The sequence below is a fragment of the Carcharodon carcharias genome, chromosome 16, assembly GCF_017639515.1.
Source record: "Carcharodon carcharias isolate sCarCar2 chromosome 16, sCarCar2.pri, whole genome shotgun sequence".
NCBI classification, from domain to species: Eukaryota; Metazoa; Chordata; class Chondrichthyes; order Lamniformes; family Lamnidae; genus Carcharodon; species Carcharodon carcharias.
In genome coordinates, this window is record NC_054482.1 from 71,535,063 (window position 1) to 71,557,548 (window position 22,486).

Consider the following 22,486-nt stretch of genomic DNA (forward strand, 5'->3'; position numbering starts at 1 on the left):
TGGTGGAGGGAGTGAATGTTTGTGGATGTAGTGCCAATCAAACAGACTGCTTTGTTCTGTTGTGGGAGCTGCACTCATCCAGGCAAGTGGGGAGAATTCCATTACACTCCTGACTTGTGTCTTGCAGATGGTGGACAGGCTTTGAGGAGTCAGGAGTTGAGTTACTCGTCGCATGATTCCTAGCTTCTGACCTGCTCTTGTAGCCACAGTGGCTAGTCCAATTCAGTTTCTGGTCAATGGTAACCCCCCAGGATGTTGATAGTGGGGGATTCAGTGATGATAATGCCATTGAACATCAAGGGGTGATGGTTGGATTCTCTCTTGTTGGAGATGGTTATTGCCTGACACTTATGTGGTGCGAATGTTACTTGCCACTTGTCAGCCCAAGCCTGGATATTGTCCAGATCTTGCTGCATTTGGACATGGGCTGTTTCAGTATCTGAGGAGTCGCGAATGGTGCTAAACGTTGTGCAATCATCAGCAAACATCCCCACTTCTGACCTTATGATGGAAGGAAGGTCATTGATGAAGCAGCTGAAGGTGGTCAGGCCTAGGACACTACCCTAAGGAACTCCTGCAGTGATGTCCTGGAGCTGAGATGACTGACCTCAAGCAACCATAACCATCTTCCTTTGTGCTAGGTATGACCCCAACCTGTGAAGAGTTTTCCCTCTGATTCCCATTGACTCCAGTTTTTCTCAGGCTCCTTGATGCCACACTCGGACAAATGCTGCCTTGATGTCAAGAGCAGTCACTCTCACCTCATCTTGGGAGTTCAGCTCTTTTGTCCATGTTTGAACCAAGGCTGTAATGAGGTCAGGAGCTGAGTGGCCCTGGCAGAACCCAAGCTGGGCATCAGTGAGCAGGTTATTGCTAAACAAGTGCCACTTGATAGCACTGTTGATGACCCCTTCCATTACTTTACTGATTACCAAGAGTAGACTGATGGGGTGGAAATTGGCCGTGTTGGATTTGTCCTGCTTTTTGTGTACAGGACATACCTGGGCAATTTTCCGCATAGCCGGGTAGATGCCAGAGTTGTAGCTGTGCTGGAACAGCTTGGCTAGGGACACGGCAAGTTCTGGAGCACAGGTCTTCAGTACTATTGCCAGAATATTGTCAGGGCCCATAGCTTTTGCCATATCCAGTGCCTTCAACCTTTTCTTGATATCACGTGGAGTGAATCAAATGGGCTAAAGACTGACATGCTGGGGACTTCTGGAGGAGGCTGAGATGGATCTTCCACTCAGCACTTCTGGCTGAAGATTGTTGCAAATGCTTCAGCCTTATCTTTTGCACTGCTGTGCTGGGCTCCTCCGTCATTGAGGATAGGGCTATTTGTGGAAACTCCTCCTCCAGTGAGTTGTTTAATTGTCCACCACCATTCACGCTGGATGTGACGGACTGCAGAGCTTAGATCTGATCCGTTGGTTGTGGGATTGCTTAGCTCTGTCTATCACTTGCTACTTATGCTGTTTGGCATGCAAGTAGCCCAGTGTTATAGCTTCACCAGGTTGACACCTAATTTTTAGGTATGCCTGGTATATGCCCTCCTGGCATGCCCTCCTGCATTGAAACAGGGTTGATCACCTGGCTTGATGGTAATGTTAGGATGGGGGATATGCTGGGCCATGAGGTTACAGATTGTGTTCAAGTACAATTCTGCTGCTGCTGATGGCCCGCACCACCTCATGGATGCCCAAGTCTTGAGTTGCTAGATCTGTTTGAAATCTATCCCATTTAGCATGATGGTAGTGCCACACAACACTATGGAGGGTATCCTCAACGGGAAGGTGGGACTTCATCTCCACACTGACTCTGTGGTGGTCTCTCCTACCAATACTGTCATGGACAGATGCATCTGCGGCAGGCAGTTTGGTGAGGATGAGGTCAAGTATGTTTTTCCCTCTTGTTGGTTCCCTCACCACCTGCCACAGACACAGTCTAGCAACTATGTCATTTAGGACTCAGCCAGCTCGGTCAGCAGTGGTGCTACCAAGCAACTCTTGGTGGTGGACATTGAAGTCCCCCACCCAGAGTACATTCTGCACCCTTGCCACCCTCAGTGTTTCCTCCAAGTGATGTCCAATATGGAGGAGCACTGATTCATCAGCTGAGGGAGGGCAGAACGTAGTAATCAGCAGGAGGTTTCCTTGCCCATGTTTGACCATCTGTTCCATTGAGCCTACACCGCCATCCAGTAAGGTGCTGGATGATCTTCTACTCAACTCAATTTTCTTTGCTCTATTCCCATATCCCTTAATTTCCTTAGCATCCAAAAATCTATCAATCTCAGTCTTGAATATACTCAATGACTGAACATCCACATCCCATATGGTAGAGAATTCACAACCCTCTGGGTGAATACATTTTTGCTCATTTCAGTCCTAAATGGCCGACCCCTTATCCTGAGACAATGCTGCCTGGTTCTAGACAAGTGAGGGGAAACAGCCTCTCACCATCTAACTTTAAGAATCTTATGTGCTTCAATGGGATCACCTCTTATTCTTCTACAGTCTAGAGAATAAAGGTCCAATCTACTCAATCTCTACTTATAGGATAACCCTCTCAACCAGAGATCAATCCAGTGAACCTTTGTTATGCACTCTCCGAAGGAAGTACAACCTATTTTAGGTAGGGAGATCAAAACTGTACAGAGTACCCCAGGTGTGGGGTGTGGTATCACCAAAGCCCTATATAATTCCAGCCAGATTTCCTTATTCTTTCAAAATCTTGAAATAAAGGCTAATGAAAGGTCTGTACCTGAAACATAAAGCAATCATTCATTGCTTTTTAAATGCTGAAAGAACTTTAATATTTTTCCAGCAATTTCTGTTTTCTATTTTCATTTCCAGAAGTGGAGCTTTTACTTTTTATCTCTCTGGGACAATAATATAAGTTACCTAATAATAAATGTTGATGGCCATGTAACCTTTTACTAACAAAATGTTACTGCAAACCTTTTGTTAAAATATCCTATTCACTGATCTCAGATGAACCTTTGCAATCTAAAGATGACACTTTAATAATAATATCTGCTTTGCCTTTCCCAGAGGTTTGCACTGCTCACAGTCAACTGTAAAAAGCTTTTTTTTGTTATGTAAGAAACACAAGCATTAGGCAAGAGTAACTGCCACTTGCTAAGGACTGCCAAAAATATCTATAGTACGTACCTGTTTGTTACACATAAGAGCATTTTTTTCATTCAGTTTTCTCAAGCAGAATGCATTTAAACAAACATTCCTACAGATGTTTGCTGGTGCAATTGCTAAAATGGAATATTTTCAATACATATATTTCAATATATATCTGGTTCATTCAAAGCAAATATAAGACTAAACAATAAGCTTGATGAAGAAAGTGCTATGCTTAGTTAGGCACAATGTAGTGGTGGGGGGGAGCTTGAAGGCTTGAATTTTGATGTGTACGGAAGGTTAAAACAATACAAAAAAATGCCAGCACATTCAGAAGCTGGCAGGAACCTGCCAACTTCCACATTTAACTGGGGCACGGTCATGAACATGAAATGAGCATGCATGAGCAGGAAAATTCTATAGGACAGGAGGGTCTGTCATTAACATATACTAAAAAACTGACTACATCTTTAACCATGGATTCTGCTTTAAACTTCCAGCGTACAGATTTTCAGGGCTGCATAGAACTTATCAGATTGTACAAGGCAGAGAGGCAGTGGGGGTTGATGGGGCTCGGCAATTGACAGGTTGGAAAGCTTTTAAAAACAGAGATATAACAGCTGCTTCTTTGCTTGGACGAAAGGCTTTTGCTCACAGGATTTACTCTGAGAGTGTGTTTTCACTATTTTGGAAGTAATTTCCAAAACTTTGGAAGTCAATTCTGCTTCCCAGGAGTTTCTTGACTTTGATCTTTACATCCCAGCAGCTCTCGGCAGTGCTGCTTGCTCTGCAGCATAGGAGCAGCTCCTCCAATCTTACCTTGGACCTCGAATGAGGAACAAGAGAAGCAGCACCAGCAACACCAACAGCAGCAAAACAGGCACCAGCAGGAACTCAGCGGCCTTCTCCTCAGCTACCTGACACAGGACAGAAGGAATAGACACTGAACGCCAGTTTGCAGGAGGTGAAAACCTTCAGCACAGATCATGCAGGCAAAGATAAGCTATCTGAACATGACTGAGTACCAGTGCCTCACGATGCTCCAATGCTTATGTCAGGTCATTGCTGCCTCCTGGAAGAAGACCTCCTGTCAAGTCGAGTAGGTGGGCATGCATTGTCAGTGATGGTCAAATTCACCGCTGCCCTGAATTTCTTTGCCTCTAGTTCCTTCCTGGGATCCTCTGGTGATCTCTGTAGAATTTCAAAACTTGCTGCACATACGTGCATCTTCCGGGTGACGGCACAAACCTCCATACATCACTACTGATGAGGCCAATCAGAAAGAGAGATCCCTAGGATTTGTTGCTCAGCATTGATTCCTGCAAAAACAAGAAGTCATAGATTGCACTTGTGGTGATCGAGGCACTCTCAGGTCAACCAGAAGTATTCATTAATCAACAGGAATTCCACTCCATTGATGCTCAGCTGATGTGCAGCCACTGAAAGATTAGTATGCATGGCTGTGCAAATTGCCCAGGAAGTTGACATGATACCTTCATTCTGCAACAGTCAAGTCTTCCACGAATATTCACAACTCCAAGCAGAGTCAGGGGCTGGTTCCCGGGAGGTAAGATATTAACCTCTTCTGATAGTGCTAATGACAACTATGAGGAACGGTACCACTGACGCACAGGTACAATAGAAGCCACATGAACACACGCATAGTCAGTGATCAGCCATTGGGATGCTGAAAATTTGATTTAGGTGCTTGGAAAGATCTAGGGATGCCCTTCAGTATACACCAGCAAGGGTGTCCAGAATGATAGTGCTGTCCTGCACCTTGTACAACATAGTGTAGCAGAGGGGACTGGAGCTGCAGGAAGAGGATGATGACTCCTCGGTACCTTTGGAGGAGAAGGAGGAAAAGGAGGATAAATAGGAGGAGCAAGAGGGAGATGGAGATCCTGATGTGACCAGGGTACCTGCAGTTGCTCATTTAATTGCCAAGGGTGCTCAGGACAAGCTTATTCAGGCATGCCTTCGCTATCTGGGGCAATGCAGACATCTGGCACAGTGTTAAAACAATTGTGCTCACTTCCATACCCCAGCATAAAGCATTCCCACAGTCAACAATCCATCCCTCTCAATGACACTCATTGTTAGTCTTCTGCTTTTGTCATACCGTTTCCACAAGGCGGATGACCACTTGGCAGGCATTTGGAAACTAGGGATGACTGGACAATTGAGCTTTGAAATAAGGTCTACAGTGCATAAATATTGAAAATAAAGTGACAATTTAACGAACTATTTAATACCCAAAACAAAAACAGAATTACCTGGAAAAACTCAGCAGGTCTGGCAGCATCGGCAGAGAAGAAAAGAGTTGACGTTTCGAGTCCTCATGACCCTTCGACAGAACAAGGTGAATCCAAGGAAGGGGTGAAATATAAGCTGGTTTAAGGTGTGGGGGGGGTTGGGTGGGTTGGGTGGGGGGGAGAGAAGTGGAGGGGGGTGGTGTGGTTGTAGGGACAAACAAGCAGTGATAGAAGCAGATCATCAAAAGATGTCATAGACAACAGAACAAAAGAACACATAGGTGTTAAGGTTGGTGATATTATCTAAACGAATGTGCTAATTAAGAATGGATGGAAGGGCACTCAAGGTACAGCTCTAGTGGGGTTGGGGGGAGCATAAAAGATTTAAAAATAATGGAAATAGGTGGGAAAAAGAAAAATCTATATAATTTATTGGAAAAAATCAAAAGGAAGTGGGAAGAAACAGGAAGGGAGTGGGGATGGAGGAGGGAGGTCAAGACCTAAAGTTGCTGAATTCAATATTCAGTCCGGAAGGCTGTAAAGTGCCTAGTCGGAAGATGAGGTGTTGTTCCTCCAGTTTGCGTTGGGCTTCACTGGAACAATGCAGCAAGCCAAGGACAGACATGTGGGCAAGAGAGCAGGGTGGGGTGTTGAAATGGCAAGTGACAGGGAGGTTTGGGTCATTCTTGCGGACAGACCACAGGTGTTCTGCAAAGCGGTCGCCCAGTTTACGTTTGGTCTCTCCAATGTAGAGGAGACCGCATTGGGAGAAACGAATGCAGTAGACTAAGTTGGGGGAAATGCAAGTGAAATGTTGCTTCATTTGAAAGGAGTGTTTGGGCCCTTGGATGGTGAGGAGAGAGGAAGTGAAGGGGCAGGTGTTACATCTTTTGCGTGGGCATGGGGTGGTGCCATAGGTGGGGGTTGAGGAGTAGGGGTTGATGGAGGAGTGGGCCAGGGTGTCCCGGAGGGAATGATCCCTACGGAATGCCGACAGTGGGGGTGAAGGGAAGATGTGTTTGGTAGTGGCATCATGCTGGAGTTGGCGGAAATGGCAGAGGATGATCCTTTGAATGCGGAGGCTGGTGGGGTGATAAGTGAGGACAAGGGGGACCCTATCATGTTTCTGGGAGGGAGGAGAAGGCGTGAGGGTAGATGCGCGATAGATGGGTCGGACACGGTTGAGGGCCCTGTCAACGACCATGGGTGGAAAACCTCGGTTAAGGAAGAAGGCGGATATGTCAGAGGAACTGTTTTTGAAGGTAGCATCATCGGAACAGATGCAACGGAGGTGAAGGAACTGAGAGAATGGGATGGAGATTTACAGGAAGTGGGGTGTGAGGAGCTGTAGTCAAGGTAGCTGTGGGAGTCGTTAGGCTTGTAATGGATATTGGTGGACAGTCTATCACCAGAGATTGAGACAGAGAGGTCAAGGAAGGGAAGGGAAATGTCAGAGATGGACCATGTGAAAATGATGGAGGGGTGGAGATTGGAAGCAAAATTAATAAATTCTTCCAAGTCCCGACGAGAGCACGAAGCAGCACCAAAGTAATCATTGTTGTACCAGAGAAAGAGTTGTGGAAGGGGGCCGGAGTAGGACTGGAACAAGGAATGTTCCACATACCCCATAAAGAGACAGGCATAGCTGGGGCCCATGCAGGTACCCATAGCCACACCTTTTATTTGGAGGAAGTGAGAGGAGTTGAAGGAGAAATTGTTCAGTGTGAGAACAAGTTCAGCCAGACGGAGGAGAGTAGTGTGGATGGGGATTGTTCGGGCCTCTGTTTGAGGAAGAAGCTAAGAGCCCTCAGACCATCCTGGTGGGGGATGGAGGTGTAGAGGGATTGGATGTCCATGGTGAAGAGGAAGCGGTTGGGGCCAGGGAACTGGAAATTGTTGATGTGACGTAAGGTGTCAGAGGAATCACAGATGTAGGTGGGAAGGGACTGGACAAGGGGAGAGAGAAGGGAGTCAAGATAACGAGAAATGAGTTCTGTGGGGCAGGAGCAAGCTGACACGATCGGTTTACCGGGACAGTTCTGTTTGTGGATTTTGGGTAGGAGGTAGAAGCGGGCCGTCCGAGGTTGGGTGACTATCAGGTTGGAAGCTGTGGGAGGAAGATCCCCAGAGGAGATGAGGTCAGTGACAGTCCTGGAAACAATGGCTTGATGTTCAGTGGTGGGGTCATGGTCCAGGGAGAGGTAGGAGGAAGTGTCTGCGAGTTGATGCTCAGCCTCTGTGACGTAGAGGTCAGTGCGCCAGACAACAACAGCACCATCCTTGTCAGCAGGTTTGATGATGATGTCAGGGTTGGACCTGAGAGAATGGAGTGCAGTAAATTCAGAGAGAGAGAGATTAGAATGGGTGAGAGGAGCAGAGAAATTGAGATGACTAATGTCGCACCGACAGTTCTCAATGAAAAGATCAAGAGAAGGTAAGAATCCAGAGGGAGGGGTCCAGGTGGAGGGAGAATATTGGAGGTGGGTGAAAGGATCCGTTGAACAGGGAGAGGACTCCTGCCCAAAGAAGTGAGCCTGGAGATGAAGACGGCGGAAGAAGAGTTCAGCATTGTGCCGAGCCCGAAATTCATTAAGGTGAGGGCGTAGGGGTACGAAACTAAGTCCTTTGTTGAGCACTGAATGTTCAGCATCGGAGAGGGGAAGGTCAGGGGGTATAGTGAATACACGGCTGGGGCTGGGATTGGAAGATGGGGTGGGGACGGAGGGACAGGCAGGGGTGGAGGGTCCTAGATGGGTGTTGGTGTCGATGAGTTGTTGGAGTATTTAATACCCAAGTGATTTCCCTTGTGAAATTATAGCCTTTCTCTTCCTTTAGCTGTTACTCTTAAGTAGTGCTATCCCTGTGGTTTTAGCAGATCTGGAGGCAGGCTTTTCATTCCCCTGCTGAGATGCACACGGACATGCTCTCTGGGTTTTGAGGGCACCGGCAAAGTCTGCCTCACCTTCACCAGTGCAGGGGAAAACTCAGCTATCGGGGCAGCTGGCAGCATGTGGGACTCCAAGTGAGGTTATCAAGAAGGCGGAGACATTGGAATAGAGTCTCTACTTCCATGTCCCTTAACACCATCATCCCTCGCATAGCCCATCTGCACATCCCTGCTAGCAAAGAACTGAAGATCACATTGCTGCACTTTAGTCAGGCGCTGAATGGCTAAGGTGATGCTTTCCTCCAGTTTATTTAAGCTGGGAGACTGGGAGCAGAATTTAACACACTGCACCCCTTGGAGGCGAGGGGGCCATGTGATTGGATAGGTAGGTGGCGATCCTACCACCTTTCTGCATCCCTCCAAATAAGTCCCAGGCGGGAAAGCTCAAGGACAGCCTTCCTACCCAAAGGCCAATTGAGATCCTTAAGTGGCCACTTAAGGGCTTCATCCTGCTGCCGCTGGTATTTAACCAGCAATGAATGGAGTCCGCACCGCGTAGGCCTGCCACCAGGAATGCCCTGGCAGGTAGGCCTGGGGCTTAGTAGGGTGTTTCCTCCTTGCCAGGCACTCCATGCCTGACAGAGGCATCCAACAACAGGAATGGAGGGATCTGGAGTAAGACCCTCCTCTGGTTTCAAATTGACACCATCCTCCCCTTGCCGGATTTGCCTGGCCACGAGAAACCTGCACCACTCACCTGTTTGCTGGGGCTACATTGTAAGTCCCTGGTGTAGGCTGCACTGTAGTACTTGCAGTGGCTACTGCTCATGGTGGTGTTGTTGGTACTGGAGAGCTACTGGCCTCCAATTGGCTGGCAGCTCATCAGGCGGGAAGGGGTGGGTGGTGAGGGGGGGGGCGCAGGACAGCTGATCCACACTAGGATTTCTAGGGGGAAGCCCAACAGCAGGCAATTAAGTACCCGATTAGGACTTAATCCTATCGGGCCTCCGAGAAATGGCTGTGGCAAGGTTGCCACCAGTTGCCCAGCTAGTGGACAGGCCTCCCACTGCAGCCATTATATTCCAACAGTGACGTACAGACCATTAGTCAGGGGTAGAATGCATGGTTGCCTGCCACCATGCAGGTGGCCACTCTTTACATGCAAGGAGAGATCAGCAGAAGGCCTGAGACATCATAATACTCATGGTGGAGGCACACTCCTCCAATCTCTCACCAACAGTGTGCAGCACCTCTGGAAATGCTGACAGAAGCACACGCTTATTCTGTTGCTGTTCCAGAATAGTCCTCTTGGTCAATGACACCCAAGGCTCAACATCTGCGTCCAGCTGGTACCAAGTCACCATGAGTGAGAGTTGTATGTTATGTAGCCATGCAATATCTAACTGGGAAATCCTCATCTCTCCAACACTAATGGTCATGCATGCAGAGACTATGTTTATCCATAGTGCATCATCCTCCACATTTATCAGGGAGGCCATGACTAGAAGGCCAGCCTCAGTTTTCTGCTTTTCTCTGGTGTCCTGTGCTCTCTTCTCCTGCAAGGAGAGAAAGTGGAGAGTTATGAGTGTGAGAAATGGAATATATTGAGAAGATGGAATGACAACAGTTGAATAGGATGACAGTGAAAGATGGGTGCGAGAGGGCAATAAGGTCAGTGTCAGTAGTGGCTGGTCAGATGGGGATTGAGGAGGTGCTTTGAAAGAGGCGAATGGGTGGAGTTGCAAGGCGTGCATGTCTGAGGAGCGCCGTGCAGAAAAAGATGGGCGAAGCCAGAGTGAAGGGGATTGCACTTGGATGTGGCATGTCCAGATGATGTTATTGAGCCTTTTGTGGCGCCGTATCCATATCTGAGGTACCATAGTCCTACTGCTGACCTCCTCCGCCATTTTGAGCCACACATGTTTGGTTTCCAAAGCAGGTTTCTTCCTCCTGTTTGGTGGGACAAAATGTCTCTAAAGGCTCTTATAGCCCTCAGCATGATGTCCAGGGATGCCTCAGAGCAGCCTTCCCTGGTGGAGGCTGCATCTCTTAAAATGCTGTATTGCTGTCTCTCACCTGACAGTTATAGAATGGTTGCACCCTGTTGCGCCCTTTAAATACTGAAGCTTCAACAGGTGTAGGTCATGACCAGGCTACAAGCTCTGATTGGTCAGGAAACCTGGAATTGGGATGCTAAAGCCATGGCTTAGTTAAAAAACCACTGAGGAGCCCATTCCATCATCCTGATTCCTGATCCAGTGCCAGCTTCCGATAGAGGATCTGAACAATAAAATTCATGCCAATGTGGTAGAAATTGACAGATTGTGTAAAAGGTGTGTAATAATGTTAAAAAGGCAAGCCTAAAGGGACTATATCTGAATATACAGAGCATTCACAATAAGGTAGATGAATTAACAACGCAAATTGATATAAATGGGCACAATGTGATTGCGCTTATGGTGACATGGCTGCAGGGTGACAAGGCTGAGAACTGAATAGCCAAGGGTATTCAGTTAGGAATAGGACAGAACTTAGGAAGGACAAGCAAAAAGGAAAAGGAGGTGGGTTGGCATTGTTAGTTAAGGATAAAATCAGTGCAAGCATGAGACAGGATATTGGCTTAGAAAATCTAGATGTAGAATGAATCTGGGTGGAGCTAAAAAGCAACAAGGGGCAGAAAAAAATAGTGGGAGTTGTTTATAGGCCTCCAAACAATAGTGGTAAAGTAGGGGCTGGCATTAAACAGGAAATTAGAGATGCATGTAACAAGGTGCTACAGTAATCATGGGTGGCTTTAATATACATATAGATTGGGCAAACAAAATTAGCAATAATTCTGTGGCGAATAAATTCCTGGATTGTGTATGAGTTGGTTTTTTTTAGACCAGTATGTCAAGGAACCGACTAGGGAACAGGCTATCCTAGATTTGGTATTGTGCAATGAGAAGGGGTTAATTAATAATCTTGTTGTGTGGGGTCCTTTAGGGAACAGTGACCATAACATGAGAGAATTCTTCATTAGGGTGGAAAGTGAAGTAGTCCAATCCGAAACTAGGGTCCTAAATCTAAACAAAGGAAACTACAAAGGAATGAGGCATCAGTTACCTAAGACAGATCGGGGAACTTTATTAAAAGGCATGACAGTGGATGGGCAATGGCTAATATTTAAAAGACAATTGTTTGCATTGCAGCAGTTATACATTCCTTTCTGGCGCAAAAACACAATAGGAAAAGCAGCCCAAGCATGGCCAACAAAATATATTAAGGATAGTATTAGATCCAAAGATGAGTCATATAAAGTTACCAGAAAAAGTAGCAAGTCTGAGGATTGGGAACAGTTTAGAATTCAGCAAAGGGGGACCAAGAGATTGACCAAGAAGGGAAAAATAAATTGGGAGTAAACTTGTAAGGAACATAAAAGCAGACTGTAAAAACATCTGTAAGCATGTAAAAAGAAAAAAGATTAGTGAAGACAAATGTAGGTTCCTTACAGTCTGAAATTTGAGAATTTATAATAGAGAACAAGGAAATGGCTGAACAATTAAACACTACTTTAGTTCTCTCTTCATGGAGAAAGACAAATAATTTTCCAGAAATGCTAGGTAACCAAGGGTTTAGTGAGAAGGAGGAATTGAAGGAAATTAGTGTTATTAAAAAAAATAGTGTCAGAGAAATTAACGGGTCTGAAAGCCTATAAATCCCCTGATAATCTACACCTTAGAGTACTAAAGGAGATGGACATGGAAATTGTGGATGCATTGGTTGTCATCTTCCAAAATTCTGTAGATTCTGGAACAGTCCCGGCAGATTGGAGGGTGGCAAATGTAACCCTACTATTTAAAAAAGGAGGGAAGGAGAAAAAAGGGAATTACAGACCGGGTAGCCTAACATCAGTGGTAGGGAAAATGCTCGAGTCCATTATAAAGGATGTGATAACAGGACACTTAGAAAATATCAACAGGATTAGACAAAGTCAACATGGATTTATGAAAGGGGAATCATGTTTGACAAACCTATTGGAGATTTTTGAGGACATAACTAACAGATTAGATAAGGAAGAACCAGTGGATGTGGTGCATTTGGGGTTCAGAAAACTTTTGATAAAGGCCCACATATGAGGTTAGTGTGTAAAATTAAAGCACATAGGATTGGGGGTAACATATTAACATGCATTGAGAATTGGTTAGCAGACAGGTAACAAAGAGTAGGAATAAATGGGTCTTTTTCAGAGTGGCTGGCAGTGACTAATGGGGTATTGCAGGGATCAGTGGGCCCCAGCTATTCACAATATACATCAATGATTTGGATGAGGTAACAAATATAATATTTCCATGTTTGCTGGCGACGCAAAAATCATGGGAGTTTGAGCAGTGAGGAGAGTGTTAAGAGACGTCAAGGCGATTTAGACAGAGTGAGTGGGCAGATACATGGCAGATGCAGTATAACGTGGATAAGTGTGGAGTCATCCACTTTGGTAGGAAAAATAGAATGACAGAGTATTATATAAACGATGATAGATTGGGAAATATTGATGTACAATGGGACCTCGGTGCTCTTGTGCGCTAATCACTTGAAAGCAAGCATGCAGGTGCAGCAAGCAGTTAAGATGGCAAATGGTATGTTGGCCTTCACTGCGAGATGACTTGAGTACAGGATCAAAGATGTCTTACTGCAGCTGTACAGGGCCTCGTTGAGACCACACCTGAAGTATACTGTGCAGTTTTGGCCTCCTTACCTAAGAAAGGATTTACTTGCCACAGAGGGAGTGCAGCGAAGATTCACCAGACTGATTCCTGGGATGGCAGGATTGTCATATGAGGAGAGATTGGGCCAACTAGGCCTGTATTCACTGGAGTTCAGAAGAATGAGAGGGCACCTCATTGAAACTTATAAAATTCTGACAGGGATGGACAGACTGGATGCAGGGATGATGTTTCCTCTGGCTGTGGGGTCTAGGAGAAGGGGTCACAGTCTCAGGATACATTTAGGACTGAGATGAGGAGAAATTACGGTACACTTCGACCAAGGGATTGGGAAGTGTGTTTCTGGCAACCATAACAGCAGGTGGTTTAAAGTAACCAAAACTTACAACTTGTCTTGAGGAGTCACAATGTTACGATCTTTCTAATAAAAAGAGAAAGTCTGGAAATACTCAGCAGGTCTGGCAGCAGCTGTGGAGAGAGAAACAGAGTTAAGTTCCAAGTTGAAAATGACTCTTCTTTGGTACTTCACAAATGCTGCCAGACCTGTTTAGTTTTTCCAGCACTTTCTGTTTTTATTTCAGCTTTCCAGCATCTGTAGTATTTTGCTTTTATTGTCATCTCTGCTGGCCGACTCAAAGAGTTACAGTCCCACTCAAATCACTGAACTAAGACTGGCAAGCTCAGTCTCCCATTGGCTGTCCTAGGAATACAGGGCAAAAGGCAAGCGACAGTCAAAATAAGGGACAATCACTCAAAATATGGGACAGTTGATCATCTTGATCAAGGACCCAGCATTGGGAATTGGGCAGGCTCACTGAGGGCCGCACCCCTGCCATCTTCAAAGATTTGTGCACAAGTGCCCTCATATCTTTCTTTTCTTATGTTCCCTTTAAAATTATACTATGTAGGATGTATTCTCTTCTTTCTACCAAAATGCATCACCCCATACTTTCTGCATTGAATTTCCTCTGCCATGTGACCACTTTCCACCAGCCTATATATTCTCTTGACATCTATTAATTCACTTTCTGTTTACTGTACACGTTACATGTGATGTGAAAATTTTGAAATTTCAAGAAGTCATTAATATATATTAAAAACAATAAGGCTTAGTACTGAACCCAGCTATCTCCGATTTTGTTAACAAGCCTAATATTTGCTGCTTTATTAGACACCTTTAGAAAATCCATATATATTTTAATGGCACTACCCTCATCCACTCTCTGTTATCTCATATATTCTCCTGCCTTCACAGACTGTCCTGCTCTTTATCTCAGTTTCCCCTTTCGCTCACTTTTCCCAGTTTTGATGCAAAATCATCTAACTGAAGCATCCACAGATGCTTCCAGACCAGCTGAGTAATTCCAGAATTTCCTGTTTTCATATCAAAATACACATTTAGCTCAGCCATGCCTTTTACCTCCACCAGCTGATTTCCATTTTGGCCTCTGATTAGCTTTGTCACTCCTCTGACAACCTTTATACTGTTGACATATCCATAGAAGCCCTTCAAATTACCTTTTATGTTCTTCTTCTTCTTAGGCAGATTTTTGGGACTGAAGATGACTTTCTTCCACTCCGGGGTTGTGGGTCCTGAGGTGACTAAAAAGTCCAACGCTGGATCCACACACTGCCACAGGTGGGGCAGATAGTGTTTGATGAGGCAGGTGGGTAGGAAGGATGCTTGTATTTTGGTATGTTCCTTCCACTGTTTGCACTTGGCCTCCACCTGGGCCTGCCGGAGACGTTTGAAATGGTTGGCACCTTCGTGGATGTTTCTTCTCCAGTTTGGGCAGTCTTGAGCAAGAGATTCCCACATATCGGTCCACCAATCTATTCTCATGCCATCTCCTTGTCTCTTTACTTCTTTTCTCACCTCCTCTGTACTTTTTATATTCAGCTTGATTCTGTCTTGTATTATCAAACTGACATTTGTCATATGCTGCCTTCTTCTGATTAATCCTTCTAAATTCTTCATTATCCAGCGAGCGCTAGCTCTGCTTGCTCTTCCTTTCCCCATTGTGGGAATCTACCTAGACTTCCCAAACCATATCCTTCACAAAGGCCAGCCATTGCTGCATTTCATTTCTGTCTGCCAGTCCTTTAAATCTAATTCACCCAGGACAGAGCCCTCCTTCAGTTAAGTATTTTTATTTTAAATTGCTCCTTCTCCTTCTCTATTTTATTTAAAATGTAAGTATTCCTATGTAGCTGAAGGAGCAGGGGTGCTCTGGAACAACAAAGACATTACATTATCCCCCCTTCCTGATTTACCTCCAATAACCCCACCCCAGGACATCTGACGGTTACTGCCTGCAAGGCACGAGGGTCAAAATTGAAGACTTAATTTGGATAAGCTGGGGTAACAAGCACTGATAGCTCATGCCGAGTATGTTGATAAGGTCAGAGAATCAATTTCCATCAATCCTTGGATCTCTTGGGACCTGAGGCCAAAATGTACCCCAATATCTGCTTGTTCCCTTTGGTGAACAGGGTGTACTGTGGACACATTTCCAATGAAAACTATATGAAAAGGTATTAATTGTACCATTTCCTCTGCTAATCTCTTATCTCCAGCAGCACCATGAATCTATTTGTTAAGCAGAGAAAGTCTTTATGTGCCTGTCAGATACAAAGTCTGACATGCAAATGTAATGAGATATGGATCTAGTACAGTACTAGAAATCCCCAACTGAGTCTTTGATAAAAATATACATCCCTTGCTTTTCAAATTAACCTTTTCATCCTAGATGTTCCATTGTTTACTATTTTTTGTTCTCTGCCTTCTGGAGAAGGACACCCCCACATACTGTGGCAGCAGCTGCTACTATTAATTTAAAACCATTATAAAAATTAAAATTAAACTCATTACTTTAGCTGTTTTATGGCAAAGAAGTGTAGCTGACTGTACCTCCTGGTTCTGGACAGAAACAATATTCCCACCTCCAGGCAGTTTGCACTAGAATACTAATGAAGTATGATTGTAAAAAAAAGTCATGCACACAGACCTAATATTTTCCATTAAAAAATGAAGAATCTTAAGTATCTGCAGAGGTGTTTGTGCTCCAGTCCTGACAGTCATCATCAGAAGCCTGAGTAGGGAAATAAGATGCCAGCAGACTAAGTTAAAACTGCATCATTGTATGAAAACAATTATAGCTTGATATAAAATAGGCTATACTTACAACAGAGTACGCAATTACAGACAGAATTCTGGAAACAAAATAAAAGGGTTTTCAGGCAAACAGTCCTGAATTGGCAAATATCAATAACTCACTGGGGATGGTGCGCTGTAATATCAAGTACCTCTGTTCCCCAAGCCACAACAAATGTGAAAAGTTTGACCAGACCAAGAGATTGTCCTAATTCTACCTAACTGTTTAATTTAGGTTAACAGAATACAAGCACCAGATCTGTAAACTTAATAAGTTTACAACTGTTTATTGAACAAACTGTCGTTAACCAGTGGCAAAAAAATATGAACTGCTAATTTCTAACTCAAAAACCTAAACACTACCCCCTCTTAAATCCCTATACACACACATACAAGGCACATAAGACACACAAAGACATGGTCCAAAATTTTTCTCTCGTCGGGCGGGCTCGGCAGGAGGGGTCGGGAAGCCGACCACCACCTGCGATTGGCTCCACACCACGATTTCATGCAGGTGGGCCAATTAAGGCCCGCCCTGCGTGTATCATGAGTGGCAGTGCTGAGCGCTACCTGTGCGGACGGGGGAAGGAGGGAGAGTCGGGCCTCGCACGCAGTTCGCACATGCACGTGCAAGAGAGCTTCAATCACCCTGAGCTGTCTCAGGGAGATTGAAGCGCTTTTTAAAAAAATTAATAAAGACAATAAAAATTTAATTAAACATGTCCCCTCATGTGACTGTGTCACATGAGATGGGACATGTTTTCAATTGCAAAATAAAGTTTTTATTTAATGTGTATTAGCTTTAGGAAACCTCATCCCGCTTGTGAATGAAGGTTCCTAAAAAATGTAAAGGCCGCTTAGCCTTTTCACCTGCCCACCAACTGTTAGGTTGGACGGCCAGTGTAAATTTCAAGTTAATTAGCTAGTTAATGGCCTTAATAGGCCTTTCAATTATCGGCAGGCGTGTGCCAACTCCGGCGCACACCACTGAACAAAACATCGTGCAAGTGCGCTGTGATGTCGGGACACATGCCCGACATTATCGTGCACTATATTATACTCGGGCGTGTCGGGCACATGCCCGCATGCTGAACCTAAAATTCTGGCCATGGATTTTAAGGGCGGGATAAAACTGTTCAATAGCACCAATTCCAAAGTACAGGATTCGATGGGCTGATTTCAATCGATGTCTTCCAAATTCCTTTCAGTTCCTATTAATGACACGAGGTGGTCTTCCAGAAATTTCAGTATTTAGTTCACTGGTTAAGCACTTGCCTTTCAATGTCTCTAACAGGGGTTGCCTCTTGACAGGGGTTTTCAGAGATAGCAAGTTAAAGAGATATGAAGAGAAAAAGCCAGCTAGCTATTATTGTGGAGTTACTGGAATCTTCCACACACGGTGAAAGAGGTTTTAGGTCTTGTTTCTTTCTGGCTAGGAGCTATTCACTGCCCTGCTTTCACATAAAACCTGGTCACCTGGTCAGGAGCCAATTAAAACGTTATTGTCAGGTAGCTCTCTTGGTCCAGGACTCCTTTCCGGCAGCATCCTGTCTTTCATGGCACACTCTATTCCAGGACTGCAACATTGTAAATACCTCTCATCCTGTTCCAGTGGACATATCTTTCAAGCTGCAGCCATTGTAATTTTAATCCACAGTCTAACAGAAAACAAAAAGCTATGTTCTTCACAACAGGCCAACAGAAATAAAAAGATATGTTCCTTAAACAAATGTAAGTTGCATCGTTTTCTAATAATATGGATTCACATAAATATGGGGCTGAATTTTTTGCTAGTCGGTCACACGCAATTGGCGGGCCCAGGAGCAGATGGGAAACAGGCCCCCGACCATGATTTCATACTGGTTGGCCAATTAATGACCCAGCCAGTGTGAAACACGCGCTGAGAAAGACTCAGCACAGCCAGTGGGGGCGGGGAGTAGGCTGGTGCTGACATCACCGTGGGTGATGGTGAGTGCTTCCACTGAGCTCCCTGAAGGCAGACAGCTACCTGAAGGAGCTACAGACCTCCAAAGAATAAACAAAACAAAAACAACGCTGCAAAATATGTCGATGCAGCACAATCAAGCACCTAAAAGCAAACCTCATAAAAAAATAGTCCCCAGATATCTCTTTTTATTTTATTTTATTTCTCCACAGTGATTTCATCCCACCCTGGATCAAGGTTTGAACAAAAATGTAAAGGCCACCTGGCTGATTGGCCCTATTCGCCAACCATAAAAGCGGATGGGCCATGAAAAATCGCTTTCAATTGCCTCCTATGTTATTTCAGCTTGGTCAGTAACGGTGCTACCAAGCCACTCTTGGTGATGGACATTGAAGTCCCCCACCCAGAGTACATTCTGCACCCTTGCCATCTTGTGGTAGCTGGCAGAAATAACCGACCAGTTCTCTAGACATGCGCAGTCTTTGGCGACACTGGTTCTCGATCATCTGAAGGATGAAAGGTGGAGTCTGTAGACCCTGCGTCTAGCTAGATGCTGATCTGCGATGGCTCACTGTAGCTCTTCAGCGGTGTGTGCGGGAGCCCCAGCCACCCCTTCTTCCAGATGGTGCTGCTCCTCCCTCTGCACAGCCAAGCAACTCAGTCGCTCTCTTCTCTGTCATCTTCACTCTCTGTAAGCCACGAGGTGTACAGTGTTCACCAGGCTCCATGATCCTGATGTACTCCTCCTGCAGGATGAAATAGAGAGAAGTGTGGATTAGCATGGGCGTACTAAGAACCTGTCTTGGTTAAGTTTGAAGCCCCTTAACGCTTTCTGGAGAATGCAGGCTACCACTTGGATGGACAGAGATTAATACACTGCATGGCTACCCAAAACATCACCCACTGCCGCCCCACTCCACCTGACCGATTGGCAGCAGCTTTGTCCATTGGACTGCATGCTCTCGGCTCAGGTGCAGGCATTCTCCTAACCTGCACTGCAAGGCTGCAGACCAGCTTGAACCATGGGGGAGACAAGTCCAAACTAGGATGATGACATTGCAAGGGGCTGTGAGTGCCTCCACCAGTGACTGCTCCATGGCCAGCTTTAGCAAGGAGATTGTACAATGTGCTCAGTCGTCCAATTGTTCTGCAGTCCATTAAAATGCTCATTAGTTTGCAGTCTGTACCCGACGGGTGAAAAGCTCTGGAGCTTAACCTTTGCTGACTTTTTAGGTAATTAACTTCTTCAGATACTGTAAGGGATTTGATGAGTTCACTGACTTCTTTTAGCCAGCGAAGCCCACATCCCATGAATGAATAAAAAAGCAAAAATAGGACAGTACTAAGGGAGTTCTGAGCTTTTAGAAGGGCCATCTCACAAATGGCTCGTTAATCCAAGGCTCTATCTGCTTTCTCAGGTGGGCATAAAAGATCCCATGGCGATATATCAAAGAACAGCAGGGAAATTAGCCAAGGTGTCCTAACGAACTTTATCCCTCACTCAACATCAAAAAAATACAGATCATCCGGTTATGATCACATTGCCCTTTGTGGGATCTTGCTGTCAGATTGGTTGTCATATGTTCTACATTACAACAGTGACTACAGTTTAAAAGTACTTTCTTGGCTGTAAAACCCCACTTTGGTATGTCGTGAGTGGCACTCTGTGAATGCAAACTTTTCTTTTTTAACTGCTTTAGGATTAATGCAAGCTCACAGATGGAAATCTCACATCATAAATCCTTACTCTCATCCACTTACAAATATTTCCATCTATACGATGAATCCTAACAGTGTTTGACTACAAGATTAAAGACAACTGCAGTCAATTAAAAGAATGCACTCTTCATTTAGGAGAAAACAGCACAGGGGACGGCAGGCCAATAGGGGAGATGGTGCACATATCAATACATTAAGTCAAAATGACGAGGATATGCTGGCAATTATTGGAATGAACTCTGGCTTGGCAGCTGAGGATGGAGATGTTTAAGTCAGGAAGTCAAGTGTACCTTCACTAGCATTGTGAGCATGAGATAGCATGCTATTTATGCAAATGCAAGCTAACATTACTGTTGTCTTCCCTCTCCAGAAGTTGCAAATCAGGAAATAAAAGAGAAGAATGATGGTGAGGACCATGAGATTTCAGTTCTTCTAGCTCTGGCAAAATTAACATTCATACATGAATGCCCTGTTATTCCCTCCCTCTTTGCCTCCAAGGTAGTATGTTTATACCCTTGAGAAACATGTACTGAAGCAGAAGGAAAGAACTGTCACAGTCAGGGATTGCTAACATTAAGCCAGCCAGTCGGGATGAGGAAGAAATTTTGCAACTCCTCGGCAGACACTTCAGGAAGACTGCAGGAGATAGAAAGGGTTGAGGAGAGCTGTCAGGTCAGACTGGGATGGAGCTCTTACAGTATTATGTTTTTTTAACTGTCTGCAAACATTCTGGCTTCAGTGGCCACTTGCTATTGCTCCATCACATCTTCTTCAAGTCAGACAGCACCCTGTTAAAAACAAATATATTTTGTGGTCCTCACATGTGCTGATTGCTTACAGGAAGAAGAATCTGATGAGCAACCTCCAAAGGAATCTACTTACTTACTCAAGGGTCAGCTCAAATACACCCATCAGGGAACAATGCATCACCGACAGATGAAATATTAATGGCTGAATTACAGAGCATTAGTGAGCGGAAGGTTCAGAAACAGAAATTGTCCACATCTGAGACCCTAGGTTCTCATGTGGTATGTAAAATAAGGCATAGAAAAGTTTACACAGTCATAAGGAAGAAAACATGCTGAAAAAGAATAAGTAAGATTTTTGCAAATAGTTGTAATAAATCACTAGGTTTACTAACACAAGGATGCTTCTTGTTTGATTATGGGCTGCATATTACGGGGTTGGGAGGACGTCTCGCACTCCCCCCACCCCCCACCATCCGGAAGCAAAGTCAGTGGGAAGTGTCCCGCTCTGTGTCAGCCCTCCCTGCAGCAATAGTGTACTGCGGGCAAGCTAAATTACCTGTCATTGAGACTTCTGCACCTCAATGGGGAGGAATTCCCACCCTTGGGAGCTATCAACCAATCCAATTGGCTGGCAGCTCCAGCCATCCCAGCAACGCCAATATCACATTAGTGGGCACTGCCGGGGCTGCTAGCAGGCCCCAACAAGAAGGCACAGTGGATCCCGGAGCAAGGTAAATCCAGGGTATTGGACAAGGAGGGTTCAGCCAGTCTATGGATGGAAGCTGGGTTTGGGAGTTGTAAGTTTTGGCAATCAGGTAGGTAGGAAGAAAGGGAACGGGTGCTATCTTAGGGGGCTGTTCCCCATTGTGCAAACAGCACCCCCAGAAGATGTAAGACCCCCTTACTTCCCATCCTTCTAAAAAAATTTTTAAAACATTCCCGTCCAACTGCCCATACCAACTGTGTTGTGGCATGGGCAGAGTATTATCGGAGTCAATTGGCTTGTTAACAATGCCTTGACATTCACTGGCATTATCATCACTGAATAACCACTATCAACATCCTGGGGGTTATCATTGACCAGAAACTGAACTGGATTAGCCATATAAATACTGCGGCTACAAGAGCAGGTCAGAGGCTCGGAATCCTGTGGTGAGGAACTGACTCCCCAAAGCCTGTCCACCATCTACAAGGCACAAGTCAGAAATGTGATGGAATACTCCCAGCTTGCCTGGATGAGTGAAGCTCCAACAACACTCAAGAAGCTTGACATCATCCAGGACAAAGCAGCCCACTTGATTGGCACCACATCCACAAACATTCACTCCCTCCATCACCAACGCACAGTAGCAGCAGTGTGTGTACCATCTCCAAGATGCACTGCAGGAACTCACCAAGCCTCCTTAGACAGCACTTTCCAAACCCATGACCGCTACCATATAGAAGGACAAGGACAGCAGACTCATGGGAACACCACTACTTGGAAGATCCACTCCAAGCCACTCAACATCCTGATTTGGAAATATTGCGTCGTTCCTTCACTGTCGCTGGCTCAAAATCCTGGAACTCCCTCCCTAACAGCACTGTGTGTGTATCAACACTGCAGGGACTGCAGAAGTTCAAGATGGCAGCTCACCACCACCTTCTCAAGGGCAATTAAGGATATGCAATAAATGCTGGCCCAGGCCCACATCCCATGAATGAATCAAAGAAAATTTAAGTATAGTGGGTGGGCTGCTGATTTCAGCACCCGCCCGCCTAGCTGTTCAGGGGGTGAGCTGAGGGGTGGGCGTGAAAGTGATGGAGTTGGCACCCACCCTATTTTACTGCCCTCCCCAGCTAAACACACCTGGTGGGGCATGTAAAATCCAGCCCTATCTTCTAGGCCAATAAGTAAAAAATTCTGGGCTAATGCTAAAACCCAGGATTATGAAGTAATG

General features: G+C 45.2%; 1 protein-coding gene across 1 annotated transcript in view; it reads right to left on the reverse strand.

Annotated features, from left to right (window-relative positions):
- The window catches only part of agbl4 (AGBL carboxypeptidase 4), a 1,082,368-nt gene that overhangs the window by 637,718 nt on the left and 422,164 nt on the right, over nucleotides 1-22,486 (reverse strand). The window lies entirely within an intron of this gene.